This window comes from Salvelinus sp. IW2-2015, linkage group LG28 (assembly GCF_002910315.2).
Source record: "Salvelinus sp. IW2-2015 linkage group LG28, ASM291031v2, whole genome shotgun sequence".
Lineage (NCBI taxonomy): Eukaryota > Metazoa > Chordata > Actinopteri > Salmoniformes > Salmonidae > Salvelinus > Salvelinus sp. IW2-2015.
Genome location: NC_036868.1, coordinates 28,925,508 through 28,949,526, shown reverse-complemented (window position 1 = coordinate 28,949,526; position 24,019 = coordinate 28,925,508).

Here is a 24,019-nt window from a genome sequence, read left to right as displayed (position 1 = left end):
GTGTGTGTGTGTGTGTGTGTGTGTGTGTGTGTGTGTGTGTGTGTGTGTGTGTGTGTGTGTGTGTGTGTGTGTGTGTGTGTGTGTGTGTGTGTGTGTGTGTGTGTGTGTGTGTGTGTGTGTGTGTGTGTGTGTGTCTATCAACACGAGCGCGACGGTTTGCATTCGCTCAAGGATCCCAACCCTTCCAAAATGACATGTCCCCCCACCGTACCCACACATTAAGTGCTTACAAAAGACAGAGCACTAATGCGTCATCTAATTGACCAAGGCTCCTGCTTCTGCCTCCCCTCCATCACTCTATTAGCTCAGTAATTACCCGTATGCCTCGGCGAGGAGGACGTCCAGATAATGGCTGCCTCAAGGGCCCTCGAGCGCAGCAGAGAGGGGCAGCAGTCTGTCGCCGCAGGAACACCACGAGCTTTCCAACAATTTCAGCAGCTAAAGCGCCATCCCAGAAAAAACAATGGTAGAAGGAGTTTGGCAACTTCAGCGCCCAATTGGAGTTTGGTACTTATGGACTGCCTGCCTGCTGACGAGAGATTGGGATTTCGTTTAAGTTTGAGTTCATTTTATTTTAACAGGGACCGTGCACATTAATCAACGTTTCAGTAAAATTGCCGGTTTTAGCCAGCCGGCTAATTTTCAACCGCAGTCCCTGGGCAGGTTATTAAAAACAATTACAARATAGACAATCATTGAGCAGTGAGCACACGCAGAGCAACATAGGACAAGCAAGACATAGCATACAGACAGAGCAACATAGGACAAGCAAGACGTAGCATACAGACAGAGCAACATAGAACAAAAAGCAGTAAGACAAAATTCATAAAAGCAACAGTGTTTCCACACCTCACAAGCTACAGACAACAGACAACATGGAAAGCGGCAATACACAGCTAAGGATTATGTTCACAAATCTGATTGACCTTTAGCCATGTCTTCATGCATTTTGTGAAAGTGTGATATGTGGTGCAGTTATGTGTGTCTGATGTATTCCAGACATGGGAAGCTCTCACATAGAAAGCCGATTTACTAAAGGTGCTTTTCCTTAAGGGAACTATACAGTCACCTCMCATGGCAGACCTTGTGGATCTGCTGCCATATGTTTGGGTTTTCTGTTTAACAAAAATACTGAGTGGAYGGGGAGCCAGGCCATTTAGGATCTTGAATACAAGACATGCTTCTGTGTATTGCACAAGATTTTCCCAACTCAGGAGCTCATGCTTTCTGAGGATGTAACAGTGCTGATGGCTATTGGGCTTCCTATCAAGCAAGAGCCTGTTTGTAGACAGACTGAATAGGTTTTAATGTTGTACAGCAAGCTTGGGCCCAACTAGTCAAGCAGTATGTTAAGTGGGGGAGTATCATAGATTTGAAGTYCAMRTTTYCTACCTCTGTAGTCAAACAATTTRGTWTAAATRGGAAATTAGCTKGSTTGAATTTGGTTATCTGAATTACCTTTTTCACATGCTTTTTAAAAGAGAGTTTGGAATCAAGTATGATGCCAAGGTACTTAAAATCAGATACCACCTGGAGCTTCTCCCCTGACACATAGACATCTGGCTCAGTAGCATCTGTTGCCCTCTTTGTGAAGAACATGCAAACAGTTTTTTTCACATTGAGATGCAAACACGAGTCACACAGCCATTTTGTAACCTGGACCATTACAGTAGTGAGTCACTGAGCCACTTTGTAACCTGGACCATTACAGTAGTGAGTTCTTGTGCAGCTTGTTGTTTGCTCTTTGCATGCACATATATCACTGTATCATCTGCATACATTTGAACTTCAGACCCAGTACAGACAGAAGGCAGATCATTAATGTACAGGCTGAACAGGAGGGGCCCCAGTATTGACCCTTGGGGCACGCCCACATCATAGCTAAGAGTGGGCGACAGCTCATTGCTCACTCTGACACACTGAGTTCTGCCTTCAAGGTATGATTTCATCCATCTCAAGGCATCGGGGGAAAAGTTGAACTTGGACAATTTTGWYATGAGAATCTCATGGTTAACAGTATCAAAAGCRWTCCTTAGGTCCACAAACACAGCCCCAACAATGCCCCCTTGGTCCATCTTGGACTTCACATTTTCCAGAAGAAAGCAGTTGGCCGTTTCTGTGGAGTGTTTCGCTCTGAAGCCAAACTGCATGGAGTGTAATGTGAAGGGGCTGTCGTTGAGGTGGGCAATTAGTTGTTCTGCTACACACTTTTCAACAACCTTTGACACCACAGGAAGTATACTAATGGGCCTGTAGTTACTCACGTCAGCAGGGTTGCCCGATTTAAAGATGGCCGTTATAATGGCCGACTTCCATACCCTTGGAAACACCCCGAGACCAATATATGTGTTGGTGACCTTAGTAATGGGGCCAATGAGTGACTCTTTGTAGTTTTTAAGAAAGGTAGAGTCCAGCCCAATCACATKTTTGGCTTTAGAGTTCTTTAGTGAGCTAATCACCTTGTTCACCTTTGACTCAGAAACCTCCCTTATGATGAAGACAGGTTGAGTGTCATTTACTAGCACTAAGCCCAAGAAACCAGTGGAGGGGTTCTGTGTCAGTACCCTGACAGAGTCAATAAAGTAGGAATTGAAGGCTATTGCAATTTCGACTGCATCCTGTGTTAGATTGTTATTCACCATGATTTCTAGTCTTTTTGCAGTGTTACTATGGTCTTTCCCTGTTAACTTTTTTAGATTCTCCCAGATCAATTTAGAATTTCCCTTTGCTTCACCAATTATGTTAATACAAACGTTTGCCTTGGCCTGTCTGATTTCTTTCATCACTTTATTTCCCAARATGGTAAACCTATGTCTGTCATGCTCTAATTTGGATCTTAGGGCTATTTTTAGAGCATAATCTCTTTCATCAATTTCCAGATTTCTCCATTTAGCAAAGGAAGAGTGCTCTTTTGGCCAGGTTTGGATTTGATTATCTTTAGGAAACCATTTATTGTAGTCTGGATTGTGGATAGAAAAACCTGACTATCAGCTTCCACGTCTGTATAGGACAAGAGATCATTCCAGTTAATTCCCTTAATTGCGTTTTCAAAATAGTTTAATTCACTCTTAGGTATTCTTAGTTGATCTGGCTTTCTAACAGTAGAGAGGTTAAACCTGCTCTTAGACAGCTTTCTGGCTATAAGTGTCAGATTATGATCAGAAACCATATTGAATGATTTAGTCACTCTCTCTGGTTTATTACTGAACACCAAATCAATCTGTGTTTTAGAGCAACAAGTCACCCGGGTTGGCCCTTTAACTAGCTGTGTAAGGTCAAAGGTATTAGTGATCCGTTGGAGGGTTTACCTACAAGACTTGTCTTCATAATTAATATTAGAATCTTCCATTAAGATGACCTCTTTCCCAAAATCACATTCCCTAAGATTGTTATTAAACTGATCAAAAAACACACTTTTGGTGGAAGGTGYCCTATACATTCCAATYAGGYTAAAAMACATTTGYGGAGACAGTGTAACGTTCAGGCCAATACATTCTKGTTCATTATCACATGACCACTCAATTTGTTTACATCGGATATGTTCTTTAATGTAAATCATCACACCCCCTCCTCTTCCTTCAAACCTGTCTCTCCTGAAAACATTGTAGCCAGGCACAATCAAAGCAGCATATGGAGAGTTTTTATGGAGCCATGTCTCTGAGAGGCAGAGGAAGTCAAGTTTGGAGTCTGTGAGTAGATATGGAATTTGATCACTTTTTGGAATGACACTACGAATGTTCAAGTGCCCCCCTAGTAGTCCCTTGGGCTTAGCTCGTGGGTCCCAGATGACTCGAGAGTGATTGACACATTYAAAAAAGTAAAATTTTCTGTGTTTTCTGACGGCTGGGTTTAGGCCGTTTTGTTTCGTTTTGATTAGGGGCAGTTCGGTAGCGCAATTAACAATCCCTCCCGCCTGCACTGGATGCGGGGAACTAATTAAAACAGCTTGCGTACCAGAAGCAGAGTCAGTGATTGCATATAGCGACTTGGGTATGTTTGAAGAGTCAAAATCTATCCTGGAGCCGGGTGAGTCAAGAGAAACCATGGGACCATAGCACTCACCCACTTCCACAGCGGCGACGATCAGTGGACGAGGCCATCCACTGCTTTCCACTCCGGTGAGTATCGCTGGCTCGGTGATGTTAGGCCCAGGATTGAGTTGCACATCCCCGGAGAGTAGGAGGGTAGTGAACAGGTAGTTTAAAAGTTTCCGATAAATGTTGGACTTGTGTTTGTTACYGCTAAGCGGTTCAGTGGAATAGGGAGCGAGGTAGACTTGGCTATTATTCAGAACATTATGGTATGCTGTGTACTGTCCGCTCCCGTGGAACGGTGAACCAATGTGTTTGGTGTTGATATTCTCCGGTAGTAGACTGATTGTGTCATCCCAGCAAGGAAGCACTGAGATTATCAGTAGAGCAGCTACATAACTGACAATCATGGAGATAAAACACATAATTGCGCTTTAACTCTTTGCATGAGTTACTTAGCTGGGGTCGGCGTACACCTGATGTTTTAGATGAAATAACAGCATTCGTATGAGAAGCGGCACCTGCCGCCTCACCCTGTTTTCCGTCCGCCATTATTCCGTCGGCATGACATCCAGCCGTTGTTGTGCTTCTCTCCCAAGGCATAGAAAGATCCACATAGAGTACAGCACTACAGGGGTGCTGTGTGTCAACATAAAGTTGTTATAATTTCTGCCTGCGGGTCAAACACTTAAAAGACACACCCTGTCCACCGTTCTGTGTCCAGTATCTGTTTTTCTCTGCCGGTCTCTCTCTTTCTCTCATCTTCCCAATGCTGTTTACTGTTTACTGTTGTCTGCTGTCTTGTGTTTCTGTTTTCTCCCTTTAGCACTCTAACTCTCTTATTTGCTAAATTTCCTTCTCTTTTTTTCTCTCTCTATTTTGCTACATTCCTATCCTTTTCAGCATTTTCCCCTCTCTCTTTTCCCCTTTCTCTTTTTTAGACACACAATTCAAGAAGTATATCTGAGAGTGGTGGAAATACAACTACATTCTGGAAATGTCACYCCCTGATCTGTTTCACCTGTCCTTGCGCTTGTCTCCACCTCCCCCAGGTGTCGCTTATTTTCCCCGGTGTATTTATCCCTGTGTTTCCTGTCTCTCTGTGCCAGTTCGTCAAGTCAGCCAGCGTTTTTGTGTCTCAGCCCCTGCTTTCCCAGTCTTTCTTTTCTCGCCCTCCTGGTTTTGACTCTTGCCTGTCCTGACTCTGAGCCCGCCTGCCTGACCACTCTGCCTGCAACTGACCTCGAGCCTGCCTATCGTCTTGTACAGTTTGGACTCTGACCTGGTTACTGAACCCCTGCCTGTCCTGACTTCGAGCCTTCCTATCGCCTGGTACTGGTTGTACTCTGCCCGGGTTCATGAACTCTCGCCTGTACCCGACCTGCCTTTTGCCTACCGCTTTTGTTATAATAAATATCGGAGCTCAACCATCTGCCTCCTGTTTCTGCATTTGGGTCTCGCCTTGTGCCCTTATAGGAATGCGGTCAAATCTTTGATGAAAAYAATATCCTCCCTCTCAGTGCCCCAGTAGGTTATGAAAGCCTCTGCTTCCATAACAGACACAAATMACATTTGTGGTGCTTTTAACAACCATTTTGCCTCAGCTAGGCATCAATTTGAAAGAATGGTTTAGGAAAATACCTTTATTCACTTCTAAACAAATAACAGAGAATGATGCACTTCCAGGCCCTCACTTTTTTCTCTTCATTTGAATGTTATGTTATGTCAATTATGTATTTTAAGAGCCTTGCAAAAAATGAAAAATCGTAAAACGATCCACAGGAGTTGATTTGCTTGATCCCTTTCTCCTACAGCTTTCTGCCCCCCTCATTGTAGCACCTATGACTCACATTTTTCCTTTAACAATTGCTTCTGGTGCCATCCCTAAGATCTGTAAGTCGGCGGCCTTGCAAAAATATTAGAATCACTGGCAAATTCTTGGCTAAACTTTTTTAACTTCAAATTACATTCTTCATCAAATTGTATATGTCACATGCGCCGAATACAACAGGTGTCGACCTTACAGTGAAATGCTTACTTACAAGCCCTTAACCAACAATGCATATTTAATAAAAATAASTGTTYAAGTATTTACTAAAATAAACTGAAGTAAAAATAAATTCATATAAAATAACAGTTGAGAGGCTATATACAGGGGGGTACAGAGACAATATGCAGGGGCACAGGTTAGTTGAGGTAATTCAGGTAAAATGTACATGTAGGTAGAGGTGAAGTGACTGTGCATAGATAATAAACGGCGAATAGCAGCAGCGTAAAAATTGGGGTGGGGGGAACAATGCAAAGAGTCTGGGTAGTTGTCATTGAAACCCTTACACAGGGACACTCGAAGTGAATCTTAATTGAATCATTGTTTATTTGACAGCGCGCTGGAGTGGTTCCAACTAACTCAATGCACCATAGTACACAAGTTAATCAGAAGCTCTGCCTGGGCAGTACCAGCAGTTGTCTTATATACGGGTATACAGAGACAAATTATATATGCATGATTTAGCATAATTAATGAATCAGTACCGTTTTGTTTCATTCATGTGACTGACAAATATCTGACAAATATCTCACAAGGCTCTCTAAGCTGAGACCTTGAAGCTGATATATCTTTAGTTCGTTCTCAAAACAAGATCTGGGCGTACTGCCAAATTGCAGCTACTGATGGTGAAYGTTTGTACAGTCAGCCACTTGCATGAACACAGAAATTGGTTTATAGAACAGCACGTGAGTAGAACACAGAAATTAGTTATAAGAAAAGCACAAACATTAAAATTCCATTACATGGCCATTTAATTAGCTGTTCAGGAGTCTTATGGCTTGGGGGTAGAAGCTGTTAAGAAGCCTCTTGGACATAGACTTTGCGCTCTGGTACCGCTTGCCTTGCGGAAGCAGAGAGAACAGTCTATGACAAGGGTGGCTGGAGTCTTTGCCAATTTTTAGGGCCTTCTGCTGACACTGCTTGGTATAGAGGTCCTGGATGGCAGGAAGCTTGACCCCAGTGATGTACAGTCGTGGCCAAAAGTGTTGAGAAATCACAAAATATTTACAGAATGGAGGCGCCCGCCTTCCTCTCCTCCCCAAATCGCTGTTTCTGAAAAAAAACWAAGACCTTCTTAAATAATTCCCTGGTTCTCTCTATCACTCTCTATCTCCAGATCCATGGACTTAWTCCGGGTTTTGCGAGGCATCTTCTCCCGGCCTTTGAGAGACTTGCGAGATCACTATCAYTCCAGGGGAGGGCCAACTGAATCATTTTGTTGTATTGTGTTAAGCTGTTGGCATGCAGATTGTGGTGGACTAAGGTTCAAGTAGGGCTGGATTAGAGCAGATCAGACCAAAACTGATGCAGGCATGCTTCTCAGAAGGCGCTGTTGTTTGGGGCTAGGTAGGTTTTTGACAGCCTAAACATCTGCCACTCCCAACCGAAGCATGCACACAGGAATGCACGCATGGACCGCACGTGCCCATGGACGCACGCACACACACCCACACAACACACACATCACACACACACACACACACACACACACACACACACACACACACACACACACACACACACACACACACACACACACACACACACACACCAAACACCCAAATCCCCTTCACTTTTACCCTCTCCAATCCTGATAATTCCTCTCCTAACATCTCCCCTCAGACCCAACCACTGTGAGAGCGGGACCCAAAATGAACCGCAAAGCGACTAGCCGCCCCATTCCACAAAACATGTTGGAGCCACTTGACTGGGAAAAATACATCTGGAGGGAATATTCACTGTCCATTTCTTTGAGTCTAATGTGTAGTTTTAATCAAACAGTATTTATTTACACAACATAATCTAAATACAGCACGTTTTTGGCCAAAATGTGTTAATGCCTTATTAACGTGATATAACATAACAACGATAGCAGGACAAGGTCCCATAACCTGTTAATTGATCGTCCTGATGCAACAACCCACCACTTTGTGGTTCTACCCTCTATGATTATGTTTAGAGTGATAAAATCACTTGAGGTAAATGAGTGAATGGACTGGAGGACTGGTGAAGTACAATTCAGCAGTCCTTTACCAGCTCCTGTTTGCAAATGGAGCCGTGGAGTTTGGAGGATGAGGAGGCTGCGGGTATAGAGGTCACCATRAGAACCAGCCATTGGAAGAGTTTTGGGGGGAAAAACAGCCAATCACATTCTCTCAAAGCCCTTGACCTGAGCCCAGGAGACCCAATGGGAGAGACAGGATTTCATTTCGACCAATCACTCATATTTATTGAGAGCTAATTGAACAATTTAAAATCTCTCAACTCGCTTTATTTGGTTTAAGTCCCTCTGTGACAGAAATACAGTAGTTGAGGTGTACTTGTCTTTATGTAACTGAAAATATGTCTCCCAAGTTATCATTGTTAATTATTTCCCCACTGACTTCCTGATCTAGGCCACGTTTGTCAATTTCTACTATCCAGTTGGGTTCAGAGTTGTCTCATGCAGCCGTCCGTCATCTTACCAGGTCTCTCTCACAAAAGAAGACAACTACTACATACATAATCAAAGTGCACAGCTGATCACTGTTTATTTGAAACACTTGGTTAGTTATTTTTGAATAAACATTGAATTCAAATACCAAACTTRGTTTTGCGTGGATTAGCTTTTAACAGCTCGGACCACTATTTCTTGTCCCGGAACCCCGCTGTCACGCCCTGACCTTAGAGAGCTTTTTATGTCTCTATTTTGGTTTGGTCAGGGTGTGATTTGGGGTGGGCATTCTATGTTCTTTTTTCTATGTTTTGACCGGGTATGGTTCTCAATCAGGGACAGCTGACTATCGTTGTCTCTGATTGGGAACCAGACTTAGGTAGCATTTTCCCACCTGTGTTTTGTGGGTAGTTATTTTCTGTTTAGTGTTTTCTGCACCTGACAGGACTGTTTCGGTTTCGTTTTGCACTTTGTTATTTTGTTCAGTTTAAATAAAAGTCATGAACGCTTAACACGCTGCGCATTGGTCCGATTCTTCCTCTTCAGACGACGACACCTGTTACACCCGCTTGACAGATACGCTAATCTGATAGCTATCAAGCTAACGAAGTTGGTGCCAGATGAGTTTTGCCATTATCTGTCTGGCCGGTGTTGTCCGGACCTCCCCCATCTGAAAGAGGAGTTGAAGGAGCACAGCAAGAGGAGGAAGGCAATCAATGATGGTCTCATGTCACAAGCCGTGGAAGCCAAAGACAGCGACCTCCTGCAAAGCAGTCTACACTACCAACAAAAGGCCCGGAGCGGATACAAACAACGAATAGTTTTGCCCTCCTGGAGCCTGATCTTCCTGTACCTTCGTCACTCGGGTTGCCTGTGTCGGCAACCTTCGGCAACCTTCCATCCCTGCTCTGGATCGGCTTCTCCATCTGTCGGAGGCCTGAACCAGGCGCCGGGAAAAACGGGCTCAAGTTATCCTGCCTCTCGGCCGCCATAAAGGGTTCTCCGAATCCTGTGAAGCGCGGGAGTGAGCGGATTTCCTCGTCCTTGTCGCCAGCCGTGATTTTGGTCAGCTCCATGGTAAGAAATGTGACCGTTCCAGAGCTCGAGTAAATGACAATACTAAGCTGCTTCCGAATGTACAATGTCAAGACATGGAAATCAATTCTATCGTAGTCTATGTGGGTTTTAATTACCTTTTGAAGGGTAGCTCTGAACAGTTGAAACCTGATTTTAAAGAGCTGATTGACTCTCTGCTAGACACTAACAAAAATCAAATCAAATTTAATTTGTCATATACACATGGTTAGCAGATGTTAACCATGTGTGAGTGTAGCGAAATGCTTGTGCTTCTAGTTCCGACAGTGCAGTAGTATCGAACAAGTAATCTAACAAACCCCAACAACTCCCTAATTCACACACAAAACTAAAGGGATGAATGAGAATATGTACATGTAAGTATATGGATGAGTAATGGCAGACAGGCAGAGGCAAGGTGCAATAGATGATATTAAATACAGTATATACATGTGGTATGCGTAAAGTAAGATATGTAAACATTATAAATAAAATACAGTATATACTGTACATGTGATATGAGTAATGTAAGACATGTAAACATTATTAAAGTGGAATTATTTAGAGTGGCATTGTATAAAGTGACTTGTGATCCATTTATTAAAGTGGCCAGTGATTGGGTCTCAATGTAGGCAGCAGCCTCTCTGAGTTAGTGATTGCTGTTTAGACCCATCATATCGGGCCCTGTTCCCTCTCTGAATCGTGGCAACGCTTTAGCAGGATTCTTTCTCTTCACAACTGGCTYTGTGATTATTGCAGCTCAATGGATGTAACTTTTGTTGACTATTTTGATACCTTTTGGAAACAAAACATATTTTATAATGAGGATGGGATCCACCCAAATCATTTGGGGTCCACAGCATTATAAGGCTACGTTGAGACAATGACTTATCAATGACCCAAGCCAGCTCAGCTATTGCCTAACATTGTGACACAGAGTGGTCATAATGCTTCAGCAAATTTATTTAAAAGTTAAGATGATGCCGAAGACGATGGCTGACGTTTTACATGCCCCTGACCAATTGTGAGATTTTGTTCGTTGTTTTTGCATTGTTTGTAACTTTTTTTTAAACTTATTTTGTAAATAATGTTGCTGTTACCATCTCTTATGATGTCTCTTATGACCAAAAATAATTTCTGGACACCAGAACAGCGATTACTCACCACGAACTGGAAAACCCTTTTTCCTTTAACGAGTCCGACGAGAAGGATATACTGCTCTCCCGGGAACAGGCCCAAATGCCCGTCATTTGCGTGAAGAAAAGATGAAGGAAAAGAGGACGTAGATCGGGCTGCCTTCTGAGAATCTGTAGGTGCATTCCTGCTGCCTGGAGGACTGACAGCTAAATAGGCCCCTTACTTTTAAAAATCTTTACTAATGATATACCACTGGCTCTGAGTAAAGCCATGCGGATGACTCAACACTATACACGTCAGTTACTACAGCGGCTGAAATGACTGCAACACTTAACAAAGAGCTGCAGATAGTTTCAGAATGGGAGGCAAGAAATAAGTAAATAAATAAACATATTGATACAACAGTAGCTAAGATGGGGAGAAGTATGTCCATAATAAAGCGCTGCTCTTCCAGCCCTATCAACAAGGCAGATGCTACAGGCCCTAGTTTTGACGCACCTGGACTACTGTTCAGTCGTGTGGTCGGGTGCCACAAAAAGGGACTTAGGAAAATTGCAATTGGCTCAGAACAGGGCAGCATAGCTGGCCCTTGTATGTACACACAGAGCTAATATTAATATGTATGTCAATCTCTCCTGGCTCAAAGTGGAGGAGAGATTGACATCATCACTATTTGTATTTATGAGAGGTATTGACATGTTGAAACCATCGAGCTATCTGTTTGAACTACTGGCGCACAGCTTAGACACCCATGCATATCCCACAAGACATGCCACAAGAGGTCTCTTCACAGTCCCCAAGTCCAGAACAGACTATGAGAGGTGCACAGTACTACATAGAGCCATGTATACATGGACATCTATTCCACATCAAGTAACTGATGCAAGCAGTAAAATGTAATGAAAAAAACTGATAAAAATACACCTTATGGCACAGCGGGGTCTGTGAAGCAACACAAACATAGGCACAGACACATGCATACACACACAATAACATATGCACACCTGGATTATGTACTGTAGATATGTGGTAGTGGTGGAGTAAGGTGTGAGGGCACACAGTGTGTTTTCTTGGCAGCAGCTAATGGGGATCCATAATAAATACAAATACAAACTACTCAGGAAAGGTGGGGACATTCCACTTCTGCATTCAAACTGCACTTGATGAATGCATGCCAGTCATAACTAAGAAAACAATACGCCCTGGAAGACTAAACAAATAAAGGCTGCCATCAGGAAACGACAGAAGACTTTCAACAATGAAATGGAACAAATACAGAAACACAGCACAAATGCTTATGAAGGAAGCAAATAAAAAAACTACTACAAGACTGAAATCCAGGACCTAAAGAAGAAAAACTCCAAGGAATGGTGGGACTTCACTGACAAAGGACTGGGGCAAAAGGAAACATGAGTAGGGAGAATACAGGTTGAGGGAGTTGAAGACGATGACATGGCTGATGTTTTAAATGGCTTCTTTGCTAGGCATGGACAAGCACCACACCTTTTGCCATCTTCCCCCTGCCCATGTCTACTAGGCAGATAAAGAACGCTCTGACTAGACTCAACCCACGGAAAGCATGTGGGCCTGATGGCATTCCAGCCTGGCTACTAAGAGAGCGCTTAGAATATCTAACCCCTGTCATCACACATATTGTTAATACCTTCTACTGACAAGGGGCTGTTCCTTCTGCCTGGAGGACTGACATTTTGTGTCCCATACCTAAAGCGTCAAACCCATGTACAACGAGTGACTGGAGGCCGATCTCTCTAAAAATCCAAGAGAGCTTCATCATGAAAAAACTCATGCCAACAGTTATCTCTGAGCGCACGAACCAGTATGCCTACGTCGGAAAGTCCAACACTACTACTCCACTGGTGAAAAGCACACACTCCTGGCTGACAGCTACAGACTCCAGAAAACCAGCAAAGGTGAGAGTGATACTTGCTGACATGTCCAAAGTCTTTGACTGAGTAGATCACACAAAATAAGAGTAGGGGTGTTAACCCTGGTGTCCTGGTTAAATTCCCAATCTGGCCCTCATACCATCATGGCCAAGTAATCATCCCCAGCTTCTAATTGGCTCATTCATCCCCCTCCTCAACCCTGTAACTATTCCCCAGGTCATTGCTGTAAATGAGAATGTGTTCTCAGTCAACTTAGCTGGTAAAATAAAAACATTTATCACACGAAGCTCCTGCAAACCTCCGTCTGACGTAGAACTGTGTCCAAGGTTACTAGCCTGGCTCCACAGCTACACCACCGGAAGAAGGCAGAGGGTGATGGTGAATGGCACACTCAGCCGTCGGTCAACGGTGACCTCTGGTGTGCCACCATGGGGCGCGGTCTCACCATATCTGCTTCTCCTTCACATGTCCACTCGAAAAGTTGTCTTCAGTGACACTTTGGACACTGGGTATGCTGATGATGTGGGGCTGTCCTGAGCCATACCACTACCAGCATCCTGGAGGACACTTCCATGGGCTGGGAGGCAAAGCAGCTGGATGAGTTGGCCACATCCAACAACATGCTCCTGATTGGGGAAAAAGTCTGGAAATTCAGATGTGTTTTTCAAGAGACCCTCCACGACCTGCACTACTCATCCTAGAGGGACAGGAAATACCAATGGTAGCAATGACCAAGTATCTTGGTTTTCATCTAGACTCTAACCTTAGTGTTGACACACATGTGGAGCAGTCAAGATGGCCTCAAATTGATTATTCTTGACAGAAATGGCCTAGTCACTGAAAATCTGGTCACAGTATACACTACACTGGTCGGGTCTAGTCTGGAATACCGTGGAGTGCTGTTATTTGGATGCAACAAAAAGCAGCATGCCCTACCCAACAGGGTGCAGAGGAGGGCCCTGAAGATCATCTCCAGAGGGGGAGCAGAGCAGGCAAGAGCAAGCTGCAGTGCACCTAGTTAAGGACATGCACACGCTTCAACGCCCACTCCATGACCTGCTCCCTCCAAAAAGTGGTCACTGCACCACCAGGCTCCTGAGAAACAGCCACGAATGGTCCTGTATCTCTGCCATACGAACTGCCTGAGAAACGCTACTCTACCAACTACTGTCAGACTGTACATCAACTCTAAAATGTTTTTTTTACCAATTACATTTAAACATTTCAGTTTTACATCATGAAAAAATTTCCTGTAACGTTTTTAAGTGTCCTGTATTCTATTTTTGCCATGTATTTTTTATTATGTAAATGTATTATGTAAAAGTGAGTGTTTTGCAATTTTTCATTAAGTAAATTCTGCATTTCTTCAGTGACATTGAGACAGATGTTTCCTATTCCCTATCGCCCCAAACTAATTGTTAAACACACAACAGAACTAGAGTTWAAAGGAACTTACCTTCAGTGCGCATTTCGGACAGGTACCTCTTGACCAATGGACGTCCACCTCGTTGCTGCTGCTCGCTGCTCCTCTACGCTGTTCACCTGCTGTGGGAAAAGACACATTACAACACTATCAATAGCACTACTAAAGGAAAGTGCTTATTTCCAGCATCTGAGTGTGACTTCATTTGTTGGCCGGTACCAGCTCTAATTGCATGTTTTGTGTCCCGGGTGAGTACAGACATGGGGGACACGCCTGACGCAGCTGCGAGAGGCTACAACCAACGCCACCAAGAGCTTAAGTCATACAACGCTCTATTTCTCCCAAGAAGGAGACGTGATTACAAGTTCGGGTGGAGTGGCACATAGAAGATACTCAGTCGGTCCACAGGTCAAAAGGCTAACGGGTCAAACCCTCTCATGGCCCCAGCTTGTAGCTTAGAGGTTTCTTGGGAAAACGTTGCTGCCTGCATTGATAAGACTAATGGGTTGGTAGTACGCTAATGGACCCAGTCAGGGAAGCAAGGAGACTAATGTTAATTAAAGAGAGAATGCCTTGTTTCTTCTCTGTTCCCTTCCTACGGGCCTTTAAATTATCTTCCAATGAGCAACAACTTCCACCCAGAGCAGTGTTTTGTCATCTCTCCAATTAAGACATGGACAAGTGGATGTGCAGTTGGACAGGGTCACTGACTAATCCCTTTTGTGATCCATGAACGAGCATGAAGGACAATTATAATGGATGTTTAATATCAATGCGCATGAACTCCTTTATTAGCAGAAGGTTAAATGTGACTCACCAGCTGGATTCAGTCTTATGTAGCAAAATTTGAAGTTGGGCTTTTTACATTTTTAAAAAGTAGAGACTCAGAGCTACAAAATGGTATTTCATACTCTGCATTTTTGAGGAAAAATGGGTAAGTAATTCTGCTTTGAAAGTTGATACACTTGTAAACTCACTTTGGAGAAAAGGGCCTTGAAATGTTTTGGTACCTACTGGAGAGATCTTTTCTACACCCATTCAGCATTGTTCACACCGTTGTTCACACCGTTTAAGACTAAAAGTGGTAGCAGCCTACAATAAGGAAAAATTACAGGTGAACAGAAAGTGTCCAGATGTAAAGATACCTTAATAGAAAATGACGGAAGTAAAAGTATTATGTTTTAAAAATACTTAAGTATCAAATGTAAATGGGATTGCTCGAATGTACTTAAGTAGCAAAAGTAAAAGCATAAAGAATTTCAAATTCCTTAAACCAGACGGACCAATTATTTTATTATTATTGTTATTTATTTTTATTGACGGATAGCCAGGGGCACACTCCAACACTCAGACATAATTTACAAACGAAGCATTTGTGATTAGTGACTCTGTGTGGTATGTCACAAAATCATGTTAGGACCGCACGTATCACTATTCATTTTATTTATCAATATTTAGCTAAGTCTTGCTAAGTGGATGGGTCTCTACAAAAGGTGTAAACAGTACAGCCAAATGGTTACTTGCATATTAGCAATATCAGAAACAGATAGTGTCAATATAAATAAAACAATATACAGTATGTACATTAACAATATCAATAACGGTAGTGATAGACGAGGTAGTTGAATGCATACAATCAGGGGTACAGTGGCTGAGCAGCAGGATAAAAAAAATGGTAGCACAACGTATGGCATGTGTGTTAGGAGAGAGTTATTTGAATAGAGGCATTGCAGATAGTGCTGATGACTGGTCCATTCGAACCATGCATGAACAAGTGAATCTATACAGCCTGTTTCTGTCCTGCCCTTGACTTTGGGGCAGGGCATGTGATGTCCATAGCCTCTTCGTCGCAAAACTCCCTGATCTTCTCAAAAACATAAGTTTGTCTAGCTGTGTCCAGTCCATGTTGTGCTTGTACAGGCAGACCATCTATGGGAGCAAGGATGTCAGTGTTGCGCAGCAGCTGAAACCTGGTCCCGACAGCCCGAACGCTCCTTGGCGTGGACAACACCAGTGAAAATTATATTCACCTGAAGTGCTGGTACTGCTTGATCTGTGGAAGTGGCCTGAAGTACGGAGTCAGGTGTTGTTGTCAGCCATTGCTTTCCACCAGCACCGTACCATCCTCCAGTCCAACCAGCTGTGGGATGTTGACCCCTGTCACAGTGCTGTCCTTCACAACACCAGCAATCTCAGACAAAATGTTCACAAATGGGATGTGATCAGGAAGTGAAGGTCTAGACTGTGGAGGAGCTTGTGCATGGTCCTCCAGGCACAATAGCAGAGCACGAACTTGTTCTTGTTTTGGCCACTGCAGTTATCACAAATCCGTTCCACATGTGTTTCCCCAACTCTGTATTAGTAGCTGACTTGTTGTGGTATTCCTTCACAGCAGACACCAAACAAGCCACGCTTGCGAAGAGTTAAAAYGTAGATGGGACCTGGCTGCATAGGGTCAGAAGGATAGTGCACCTGCAAACAACAAAAGAACATTAAGATAAATTACAATTAACCATCTCACCACTGTCCATCTGTCTTTACACCGCTCAGTAAAAGGTATTTGCCTGCCTCCCATATATATATAGAATTTTCTCCACAGATTCCTGAAGGAAAACAGCCCAACTACACGTACCTCTGGAAAATACAGAAAAAATGTGAGATCAATAAAAGTAGTGCCAATCATGTTTGAGGTTAATTAAATCATAAACATGTGTTTATGCTTTACATACCAAGTGTTGTTATCGATTCCTTGTAAAGATGTCACATGGCAGCGGCTTTCCACCAAAGTGTTTGTGTCCTGGGTGGTGTCCTGGTAAAACCATTGCATTATCCTCTGTGTAACACTCGCTGCAAGCCCTCATGCTTCAGGTGTAACCTGTACTTGCTTGTGCCAGCTCTCTTTTTGATGGGAGGCATTAGACCATTCTCCTTGTATGACTGGTGAATGAGAGTCAGGCATGTTCTACTGATGCTGAAAGACAAATTCCAGATACAAACGTTACACACACTTCATACATGTAAGTTAATTTTAGCTTGCAAGCCAGCCATCTAACCTCCGTTAACGTTAGCTAGCTAACAGCAAGCTTTAACTTGGGGTCTTTTGTTTAGACATGTAACGTTAACATTAGCAAGCTAGCTAAAAAATGCACTAAAATCCCAATCCATAGAGTAACATTAGTACCAGCCTTCGAACTCCAGCTGGCTAGCTAACAGCAAGCTTTAACTAGCAATYCAAAACCGATTGTCATAGCTAGCTAGAGTTAACCTAACATGTTCAATGTTAGCTAGCAAGCCAGCATTCTAACCTTCTCTAACGTTAGCTAACTAACAGCAAGCTTTAACTTAGGTCTTTTGTTTAAACATGTAATGTTAACGTTAGCTAGCTACCTAAAAAATTTACTAAAATCCCAATCCATAGAGTAATGTTAGCAAGCCAGCCATCAAACTCCAGCTGGATAGCTAACAGCAAGCTTTAACCAGCAATACAAACTGATTGTCATAGCTAGCTAAAGTTAACCAAACAGGTTCAATGTTAGATTCTTACACGTATACATGGATGAAAGCTTCACGGCAGACTGATTCATTTTCAGAGTCAGAGAGATTCAGAATGGCACGACTGTTCTCCAGAAAGTAGTCCATCACTACAAACTCATCTCTCGGTATTTCCAGCCCACTCATTATCTCAGCCAATCATGGCTAGCGGGAAGGTTGCTTCCTTTTTCTGTGGCTAAACTAACTAGGCTCGTAATTTAACAATTGTATTCGTATTTACAGATGGCATACAAGTTTCATATTAAGGTACATGAAAATTCACTTTTGAGAAGGAATTTCTGCCAAAAAACGCATTTTGATACAAAAATATGTTTTACGTTCAAACGGCTCTCCTGTGAAGTCGTGACTTGCGACATACGCCTAGTTTCCTGAATTGGGTCACAAATAAATAAATAAAGGTACAATTAAAATAAATAAATCAAAGAAGGATGTCATATGGTTTTTCCTAATGTAAAGAATTTCAACTTTGCAAGTTAAAACTGAACGCRTAATGCAGGTCTTGAATGCCTCCCTGAATTCTGAAAAGCAAAGCTTGTAGGAACTGTTAGGGGCCTATAAATGATTTTCAATGGTCTCAATTCAACAGAAAGAAAATACACTAAATTGCTCCACTTTCTCCCTATTTTCCTCAATTTTCTCTCTTCCATTTCTTGAAATTGGTTAATATGAGTCCGACGTCGCATGTTTCTAGCTCCAAAAAAAACATAACAGCTGTGGGGAAAAGAGAAACAAAAACCATGTGTAAATCTGGCAGAATGGAAGAAAGCATTAATAGAAGGATGATTAATCCAGGAAAGAGAGAGACCATTCCTCTGTCTGCCTTTTAAGCCTGTGGATTAAACGACCTATGGGGGGGGGGAACGAAACAACGAGGCTTTTAAAAACTTGTCTGACCATATATTACTAGGCTGTAAGCTGTTTAATAGGTGGCTGGGACAGGTCTTTAAGATCCTCCTTAATGATCAGGGCCACTAATGATTTAGGCCATTGTCTAACGGCTCCTTAGGCCCGGTTGCTCAGGAAATGGATGGTAGAGAGTGTGTGGGGTGTTAAGGGGGTTTTAGGAAGAGAGAGAGTGAGAAATAAAGAAAGGGGGAGGAAGAAGAAGAGAAAGAAAATAGTTTTAAAGCTGTTAAGTAGATCAGTTACTTTGTGTGCGGTCAACAGAGGCACTTGAAACTTTTCCTTGGCTGCCGACCGCCATCATCTGAGGAGTAAACTCATTCTTCCTTTCAATTATTTCACTGGGAAACAGTAATAAGCATCAGCAAATGGCAAGACATTGTCTCTTAATTACAAAGCTGTTTTTTGTCTTAAATTGTCACAGTTAAAAATAAAAAAAATTGTGTGTTACGAATATTTGACTGCAGTAACAAGCGATAAAAGGTTTTCATGACACCTGGAAATAATGTAAACATTACCAATAGAAGGACGGAAAAAGTTGTTAACATCTATCCATTTTTTGAACCCTTTTTGGCTCCTTAAATCATTCTGTTTATATTTACAAATTGATTTAAAAAGAACTGTCAATCTGTTTTCCCAAACAATTTTTAATCACCCTTTCAAATGTTTGCTCCGGCACTGTAGCTCATGTTGAGTTGTGTCCTTTAGGATTTGAGATGGCCACAAACACCCTAGAAAAAGATCAACAAACAGAYGGCAGAGAGACAGAACAGAGCAGTTTGAGGATGAAAGGCACTAATCCTGACCATGGCTAATGAAAATGCATGTTTATCAAATATTTAATCGATATTAGTTCCAAAAAAAAGTGAAGTGCTCTGCCAACACTGCTCTATGTTCCTTGATTTTGGAAGAGAAGATTAAGACGAGTTTCGTGCTGCTCAGATGGAAGGATGGAGGAATCCCACTTGGCACAGACGTCAGTTCAACGTCTTGTTTTGATTTACATTTGATTCAGTTTTCAACTAACGTTAATTCAACCAAACATTTCACCATGTCATTGGATATAGGCTAAAAGTTGGGTAAAAAAATGACAAAATGGCCTTACGTTGATGACATTTTGCAAATCCAATCAGTTTCCACAATGATTTAACGTCATAATGGCGCCTGTGGGGATGGCTGCAATTTTACGTGCTCCTAACCATTTGTGCAATTTTTTCACGTTGTTTGTAACTTCTTTTGTACATAATGTTTCTGCCACCGTCTCTTCTGACCGAAAAGGGTTTCTGGATATCAGAATGGTGATTACTCACCACAAACTGGACAAAGTTTTTTCTTTAATGACGGGGATTTGGGCCTGGTCTGGTATATGGAGTAAATTCTTTGCAGTCGGACGCATGAAGAAAAGATGCCGATACAGGGGACGCAGGTCCGGGTGCCTTGTAAGAATTTGTCGACAAGTGGGTAACCCGCCTCTATCATCCTTCCTACTGGCCAAAATGAAATCATTGGAGAATAAACTGGATGAGCTCCGTTCAAGACTATCCTACCAACGGGACATTAAAAACTGAAATATCTTGTGTTTCACTGAGTTGTGGCTGAACAACGACATGGATAATATACAGTTGGCTGGTATTCCCGTGCATCGGCAAGACAGAACAGCTGCCTCCGATAAGACAAGGGGTAGCGGTCTGTGTCTATTTGTCAATAACAGCTGGTGCTCAAAATCAAATATTAAGGAAGTCTCAAGGTTTTGCTCTCATGATAAGCTGTAGACCACACTATATACCAAGAGAGTTTTCATCTATATTTTTCGTAGCTGTCTATTTACCACCACTAACCGATGCTGGCACGAAGACCGCAATCAACGAGCTGTATAAAGCCATAAGCAAATAAGAAAATGCTCATCCAGAGGCGGCGGTCCTAGTGGCCGGGGACGTTAATGCAGGGAAACTTAATTCCATTTGACCTAATTTCTACCAGCATGTTACATGTGTAACCAGAGGAAAAAAACTCTAGGCCACCTTTACTCCACACACAGAGATGCGTACAAAGCTCTCTCACGCCCTCCATTTGGCAAATCTGATTATAATTATATCCTCCTTATTCCTGCTTACAAGCAAAAACCGAAGCAGGAGGTACCAATGACTCGCTCAATACGGAAGTGTTCAGATGATGCAGATGCTAAGCTACAGGACTGTTTTGCTGGCATAGACTGGATTATGTTCCGGGACTCATCCGATGGCATTGAGTTGTATACCACAACAGTCACCGGCTTCATCAATAAGTGCATTGATGACGTTGTCCCCACATTGACCATATGTACATACCCCAACCAGAAGCCATGGATTCTGTTTAAAACCTCACTAGGGTAGGGGGCAGCATTCGGAGTTTTGGATGAAAAGCGTGCCCAAAAGAAAACTGCATGCTACTCAGGCCCAGAAGCTAGGATATGCATATAGATTTGGATAGAAAACACTCGACAGTTTCCAAAACTGTTAAAATCATGTCTGTGAGTATAACAGAACTGATATGGCAGGCAAAAACCTGAGGCAAATCCATCCAAGATGTGCCTTTATTTTGAAATGCCTGTTTTTCCATTGAAAGCCTATCCACCATACAAAGACTTATGACGCAGTTCACAATCTCTATGCCTTCCACAGCATGTGGCCAGTCTTTAGGCATTGTTTCAGGCTTTTACTCTGAAAAATMAGGGAGAAACAGCACTTTCAATGAGTGGACAGTGGACATTTCCAGACATGAAGCCAGCGCGTCATCGGGCCTTTCTTGTTTCTCCTTTTCTATTGACGAAGCTTTTGTACGGGTGAAATATTATCGATTATTTATGACAAAAACAACTTGAGGATTGATTATAAACATCGTTTGACATGTTTCTACGATCCTTTATGGTACATTTTAGATTTTTTGTCTGTCTTTTGTGACCGCGCTTTGTTCAAATGGAATACTGAACAAAACGCACCAACAAAACGGAGGTTTTTGGACATAAAGAGGGACATTATCGAACAAAACAAACATTTATTGTGTAACATGGAGTCTTCGGAGTGCAACCATATGCAGATCATCAAAGGTAAGGGATACATTTTATTGCTATGTCTAACTTTTGTTACTCCTCTTCTTGGCTGCTAACTGTTTGTAATGATTTGTCTGCTGGGCGCTGTTCTCAGCTAATCACATGGTTTGCTTTCGCCGTAAAGCCTTTTTGAAATCTGACACATCGGTTGGATTAACAAGAAGCTTATCTTTAAGCTGGTGTATAACATTTGTATCTTTTATGTATGTTTATTATGAGAATTTCTGTTTTGTTGAGTTTCACGCTCTGCAATTTCACCGGATGTTGTTTGAGACAGTGMWTTACTGAACAAAACGRGCTAACAAAACMGAGGWTTTTGGAWATAAAGAGGGACTTGATCYAACAAAACWAARATTTATTGGGTAACTGGGYGTTTTGTGAGTGTAACCATATGAAGATCATCAAAGGTAAGTGATTCATTTTATCGCTATTTCTGACTTTTGTTACTCGTCTACTTGGCTGGTTACTGTTTGTAATGATTTGTCTGCTGGGCGCTGTTCTCAGATAATCGCATGGTTTGCTTTCGCCGTAAAGTCTTTTTGAAATCTGACACCGTGGTTGGATTAACAAGAAGTTAATCTTTAAACCGATGTGTAACACATTGTATGTTTCATGAATATTTATAATGAGTATTTTTGTTTTTGAATTTGGCACTCTGCAATTTCACTGGATGTTGGCCAGGTGGGACGGCAGCGTCCCATCCCCCAGAGAGGTTTTAACATCCCCACTGAGTTAAACGTAGAGCTGCCACTTTCAAGGAGTGGGACTCTAACCTGAACTATAAGAAATCTCGCTATGCCCTCAGACGAAGRATCAAACAGGCAAAGCGTCAAAACAGGACTAAGATTGAATCCTACTACTCCGGCTTTGACACTCGTTGGATATGGCAGGGCTTGCAAACTATTACTGACTTACAAAGGGAAGCCCAGCCGTGAGCTAACCAGTGACAGAAGCCTACCACACGAGCTCAACAACTTCTAGGCAAGCAACACTGAAGCACGCATGAGAGCACCAGCTATTCTGGATGACTGTGTGATGACACTCGCCGTAGTCAATGTTAGTAAGACTTTTAACTTCTCTGGGATGTGTGGGACGCTAACGTCCKACTTGGCCAAAAGCCAGTAAAAATGCAGAGCGGCAAATTTAAATACATTACTATAAAAATCAAACTTTCATAATTTCACACATGAAAGACACCAAATTAAAGCTACACTTGTTGTGAATCCAGCCAACATGTCTGATTTCAAAAAGGATTTACGGCGAAAGCACACCTTGCGATTATGTTAGGTCAGTACATAGCCACAGAAAAAGACAGCCATTTTTCCAGCCAAAGAGAGGAGTAACAAAAAGCAGAAATAGAGATCAAATTAATCACTAACCTTTGATGATCTACATCAGATGACACTCATAGGACTTCATGTATGTTTTGTTCGGTAAAGTTCATATTTATATCCAAAAATCTGAGTTTAGGTGGGACGCTACTGTCTCACTTGGCCAAAAGCCAGAGAAAATGCAGAGCGCCAAATTCAAATAAATTACTATAAAAATCTAACTTTCATTAAATCACACATGAAAGACACCAAATTAAAGCTACACTGGTTGTGAATCCAGCCAACATGTCAGAATTCAAATAGGCTTTTCGGCAAAAGCAAACGATGCTATTATCTGAGTTAGCACCATAGTAAACAAAGAGAGAGAGGCATATTTCAACCCTGCAGGCGTGACACAAAACGCAGAAATACAAATATAATTCATGCCTTACCTTTGACAAGCTTCTGTTGTTGGCACTCCAATATGTCCCATAAACATCACAAATGGTCCTTTTGTTCGATTAATTCCGTCGATATATATCCAAAATGTCAATTTATTTGCCGCGTTTGATCCAGAAAAACACCTGTTCCAAATTGTGAAAGGTGACTACAAAATATCTCAAAAGTTACCTGTAAACTTTGCCAAAACATTTCAAACTACTTTTGTAATACAACTTTAGGTATTTTTTAACGTAAATAATTGATAAAATTGAAGACGGGATGATCTGTGTTCAATATAGTATTAAAACAAACTATAGCTAGCCTTCTGGTCATGCGCCTCTAACAAACAGGACACTTCGAGTGACCCTCAATCAAGATTGCCGTACTTCTTCATTACACAAAGGAAAAACCCTCAACCAATTTCTAAAGACTGTTGACATCCAGTGGAAGCGGTAGGAACTGCAAGAAGGTCAATAAGAAATCTGTATTCCCAATGAAATTACATTGAAAAGAGAGTGACCTCAAAATAAAAAAATCTGAATGGTTTGTCCCGGGGGTTTCGCCTGCTAAATAAGTTATGTTATTCTCACAGACATGATTCCAACCGTTTTAGAAACTTCAGAGTGTTTTCTATCCAAATCTACTAACAATATGCATATCTTATCTTCTGGG